We start from the raw sequence: 6,000 nt of genomic DNA, 5'->3' as shown, positions 1-6,000 counted from the left end.
GGGATAAGAAATCCTTTAGAGGGCAGACGTAAACAGGACTCTCGTCTAGATCACAAACCACCAGGGCACACATCGAACAGGTCGTCATGTACACTGAGTAGCACGGAACAAAACTAAGTCGGCATGAAGAGTGGCTTCTGTATCATGATCATGCCCTACTTCCACGGGGAGTATTTCAAAATAGGAAAATCCCGACGAAGGAGTGTCCGTTTGCGTTTTAATCACAGTTAGCACGTTTCAAGATCCATACCCTGGGAGCCAGACAGGACCGGGTAGCTAGCGAGTTTAGTTCGGGGAACCAAGCCAGTCAGCCCGCCGATCTCACATTAGCGCTCCGGGGGAGTTTAACCCGAAGGAGTTATCGCTACCCTTTTGGGGGAAAGGGCAGGTGGACCTTACAAAGTTCCAGCCTTAAAGTTCTGCTGTTATTTTGAAAAATAGCTCATTACACCCTTGAGCCATATCTAGTCCCTGATTCGCTACTACAATAGCCTGCTGACCAACTGTGGTGTGTTGTAGCTGGCTACCTGGGGTGGTTATCAATCCTAGGTTCTCCTCTCTCTGACCAAGGGCCTTGGAGAGCCTTTCTACAGTCATCCTGTCAGACCCCTGCACGATAGATATTGAGATCGGGCTACGGTGTGGTAACCAGGCTCGATCCCGGCTGGCTCCCAGGGAAAAAGATCCACGAAACGCACATAACTTTGACCCGTATTTCAACTGAACCGAGAAGTTTTTACCCGCAAGTACCAACCTACCGTAACTTTCTATCTCCCTGTATGCCACAGAAGGTCGTTTAGCTCTTGATCTTCGAGCAGATGTTATAGAATGGCTTATTCATATACCTACATCAACATTGCAGCATTGGCCAGATGCCTTGATTCCTTGGAACCGCTGCCATAAACACTTATCTGGCCAGGCGCAGATTAGTGCAAAATATCAATGTAACATGTAGCATGTTTGACATAATCATATTAATTTTAGTTTAATTACCTCCATGAAATGTCATGGAGGTTATATTTTACCCCGCGTTTGTGTGTCTGTCTGTGTGTTTGTGTGTGTGTGTGTGTGTAAACAAAATAACTCAAGAACGGTTGGGTGGATTGGTTTCATACTTGGTATGTTGGTAGGGTGTGATGAAAGCTGGAAATGATTAGATTTTGGGCCCCCTAGCGGCTTCCCTTGGTACTGCAGCGCAACTTCCGGTTTTGCTATCTTGGTGTTCTGAACATGCTATGGTCACTATTTTTGAGTATTAGATAGCTCTTGTCCTCAGGAGGAAATGACATAAGTTTGGACCCCCTAGCGTTTAGTTTTGGGATAGCAGGGGCATTTTTGTCAAAAACTTCTGAAGAGGATAACTCAAGAAGGGAACAACGGATTTTCATGATTTTTGGTATGTAGGTACCTTAGACAATGTTGTACAAGATAAAATACTAATTATGCAAAATAGGAGCAAATTTGCATAATTAATGACAACATACAATCATAGCAGTTTTTTCTATGTATCTCTTGTCTTGGACGTGATATGGTCTTGACATTTGACTGGTAAATAGCTTTCAGTGTCATGACAAAGTGGGGCAAGTTTCAGCCCCCTAACATTTAATTTGAGAACTGCAGGGGCGTTTTTGTCAAGATATTCCAAAGAGGATAACTGCAGAAAGGATTCACGGATTGGCATCATATTAGGCATGCGGGTACCTTAGGCAAAGATGTTCATAATGATATACATGTTATGCAAATGAGGAGTTAATTTGCATACTTAATGAGGAAATCGTATAATTCCATTGTTTTCAATAACTGGACTTCAAAAAATGTAACACATGTTAATTATGATAGGTGGAATATAAGCAGATACCAAATATGGTAATGTGGAACTTATTTGCATAATTTATGTAAAAATTGCAAAACCGCTTTTATGATTAATAATGGGAATTTTATAATTGTGACATGTGTACGTTTGTCAATGATGAACAACACCATGCATAAATTATGCTAATGTATTAGTCAATTGCATGAAATTTACAAAAGCTCTAAATTTTCATGGAGGTATGAGGTCGCCGAACTCTAGTTGTATTGATATTTCTTCATGATAATACTTAACTTGTGTATCAACAACATCATACTACACAGTACATTAAGCCAACGTATCGCGACACTACGACACTAGCACATACAGCCCGGAACATCATCATGACTTACCAAGCATACAATTCCTCAATCATCTCTATCAACATACAATACAATACGTTACAAAAAAGTCAAACAATATTACCGTCGCCATGGCAATGCTTTTTCATTGCCACACTTTTTGTCATTGAAACCTTCACCCCCAGGCCTTTTGGAAAGAAAATCGAAATGTCGGCCCATTTTTTTCTGAAACAAATAGAAAAGCAACAAAGAAACTTGGTGTGGCCTATACGGAAGGTATCCTTCATGACTTTCTCGCTTGTGTGCAAATTATATTCACATTAATATGAACATCATATAATGAAGAGCATCCGTTTGAGATTCGTAGGGAAGTCTTAGCCTCTACCAGGCTCCACAGGTGGCTGGAAAAACAGCAGAAATTGAACAAACTTTGACAGATAACTTGTCCGACGAGTTAGCTGGGCCACAAACCATATTTCTCAACTGGCCAACCCCTCTGCCATGTTATGTATATTTGTATATATATATATTTCTACTATTTTCCAGTGACCTGTGGAACCTTATGAAGAATACAAACATTGACGAATTTCAGGTAACACTGAGTTTATCTCGTGTACCTGCTACTAGTATGTCTTTGCAAATAAATTCTGCATCTGAATCTAGACACCGTAGCTAGCAACCCACTACCACTACATAAAAAAGGCTTTGGGCTACCCTCACCTTATGAACTTTTGATAATACTTTGAAGTGATTTTAAATGTCAACACGTACGCAGACACTTAATAAGATATCATAAGACAGGGCGGCACCGGTAATTGTGTTTTGCTACCCGTAGCCAAACACAATCCTGTATGATATATGTAGGCTGGTTTCACTCCTCTGGATGGGAGATTAGCAATAGACACCGTGCCATGACGTTGCCACGACATGAAAAAAGGCTACGAGAGCTACCTTTACCTACCCTTTTGATAGCCCAATAAGAAAAAAAAACAATATCAAGACAAGGTATCTGCTAATGAGTCAATCAAATCCCGTTGTTTGAACACAGGAGCTAATATTGTCTGGTGGGGTTGGTAGGACAGGGCAACACGAAGGCACCTTATCCTTTTCAACGTGGAATCATACATAACAAATTAAAGCATTATGTGGCTGATGGATCTTTCTCAGACACCGGAATAACGTGGCAGCTACTTGAGATGTCTGTCCGTTTCCCAAATCTATCCAGTTGCTCGAGTAACTTTTTTAGCGCTATTTTATTTTAGCGTTGTCTTATAAACTTTTATATCGTACTTTGAAGTGATCTTTAGATCTGGGCATGTACGCAGACGCTAAAAGAAGATATAATAAGACATCCCAGAACCAGCAAGTTGATATATTTTGCTCCGTTGATAACATTTGTACAGTATCTCTTCGTCGTCTGAAGTATGGATTTATTCAAAGAGTCAGTTAAGACTAGGGCAATACGTCCTGTGGGTTTAGACATTGAATTACAAACCTCCTTGTGTCATCTATAAACATACCATTCATCAGTACGGCACTGGAAGCTAAGGCTTAGGTCACATTTCCAAACCGGGGCCCGGCCGGGTAGCTTTCGGGAGCAAAAACAATGATATAAAATATATACAAATACAAAATGTGAAAATCAGATTCATGGGCATGGTTTGTGCACACTTCTAGGGATACATTAAATTAATTTTTCATTTCTTAAAACATCCCGGCCGGGTCCCGGTTTGGAAATGTGACCTAAGCCTGCTTTTGATTATAGTATCTTTGAAGGGACCCACACCAATCAAGAGTGACATTTTCTACCAAATGAGTCCACTAATGAGTACATTTCCCACTGTGAGAGAAACTTGTTGACACCCAAGTGGTTACTGTGCTTTTCTCTATTCGTAAAAATGATAGATTTTTTTAAGCATATGACAAGCCTTCTCTCACGCCAAAAAAAAAATCATGCATTTTGAAGATGTATTTTAAGACTGAATTACGTGTAGCACAATGATTAAGATACCGAAAACCCACAGAGATATAGTTTTTTGATGATGTCCCTGTAGGCTATACGCAGTGTATTTCTAGTGTTTTAATGGTCTTCCAGGAAAAACTAACACGATACCCGAAAGGGGAAAAAGCAAAACCTTTGAAAACTGATGGTGAAATTTACATGACAAAGCTGCCAATTTGTGACAACCTGATGCCTGCAACGAGACCACCAGCACGTATCCACAGCTATGATTATGTGAATAACAGCAACGTGATGGTGTGATCATTTCAGAATATTCCAGAATCTCCAATCTTTCATACATATATAAGACAATGTCAGAGGTAAGGTCACTAAAACCGTAGCGACAACTTCAAAGTCACGTAACCCTCTGCCCTCACAATATCTCCAACCTAGCGCCTACTGTGTGGAGCAAGTACAGGACAAGTCCAGAATCTTAATTCTAAAAACCGTCAACATCCACATGCGTACAGTTAGAGAATTCGCGGCGCCGTGTTGGTGCAATGGCTAGGGTTCGAATCACTGTTTTCCTCACCACTGTGCTAAGTCATAAAATTGTTTTGAAACACATTTTGTTTGCGGTAACAGTTTGGAGTCTACAGGTTTCTGGTTTTAATGATTTCTAAGGCTACATGGGGGGTCTTCTTGATAACGCTTAAGCCCCCTTCACACGAGAGAAAGAATGAGCCGGAATGCTGTCAGAATGAAAATTCTTTTCTATTCCTCGCAATTCCTGGCAATTCGTAGCGTGTTCCAAAAATTCTCACTGCTTTCTAGCTATTTGTGCCCGTTCTTTTGGCTGGCCCGAAAGTTTTTGACATGTTAAAAACTGTCGAGGTGGATTCTAACTGCAGTATGACCGCATTCTACGCATTCCAACATTATTCGAAACGTTTTTATCTCATTCGATGAAGACCCTTAAGCCCCCTTCACACAAAGTGGATTCCAGCTATTCTAACTGCAGTCTGACCGCATTCTACGGCATTCCAATATTATTCGAAACATTCTTATCTTATGCGATGGAGAACCAAAAACAGCAAGCCACTTCTAATCCTACCCGAATGTGGCCAAAAGAATATCTGGAATGCAGTGAGAATTTTTGTAATACACTACGAATTTCCAGGAATACAAAAGACTTTTCATTCTGATGGCATTTTGGCCCATTCCTTCTCGTGTGAAGGGGATGTATGGTCCATTTGGAATTCCCACTCGGAATGGCCCTGAACGTGGCAAGAATTTTGCAAATACTTCATTCTGGCTGGTTCTGCTTGATTCCTGCTAATTCGTTTTCAGTGTTTTTTGTGTGTGAAAAGGTTGAAACCTCTACTTCATTATATGATAACCATGTCAGATGTTCAGCTTGATAAGAATTATCACGTGATTTTGTGACGTCACTCAAATCTATAGAACTACCAAAAATCGTTAATTATAAGCCATTAAATGTGGTTTTGATAATCACCAACCACATTTTATGAGTATTTGGAGCCACATGGAAATAAATTTAGGCAAATTTCTACAATGATTGCCATGGCAACGGCGAAAAATAACACAGGAAAGTTGCTAAAGAAGCCATTGTTTGATGCTTTTGAAGTTCAGCCATTATGGATACCCTAACGGTGTGGAGTGTACTTGCGGTGTGAAATAGATGGAAAACTTAGTTCTCTTCGGATCTTGCGAAGTAGAGAACCATGTTTTCTTTTGTTGTTGTCTTTTTATTCAAAAACAAAATTAGTAAAGAAAGATTGCAAAAAAATAACCCAAATCTCAACTCTAATTCTAACTCAACGCCAGTCGTGGTAGGCCTGGTGTCGGGACGTCCTAATACCACAGCCTAATTGACTTCCTTCCTA

The sequence above is a fragment of the Branchiostoma floridae genome, chromosome 3 (assembly GCF_000003815.2).
Source record: "Branchiostoma floridae strain S238N-H82 chromosome 3, Bfl_VNyyK, whole genome shotgun sequence".
NCBI classification, from domain to species: domain Eukaryota; kingdom Metazoa; phylum Chordata; class Leptocardii; order Amphioxiformes; family Branchiostomatidae; genus Branchiostoma; species Branchiostoma floridae.
Note: the sequence above shows the minus strand (reverse complement) of the source record.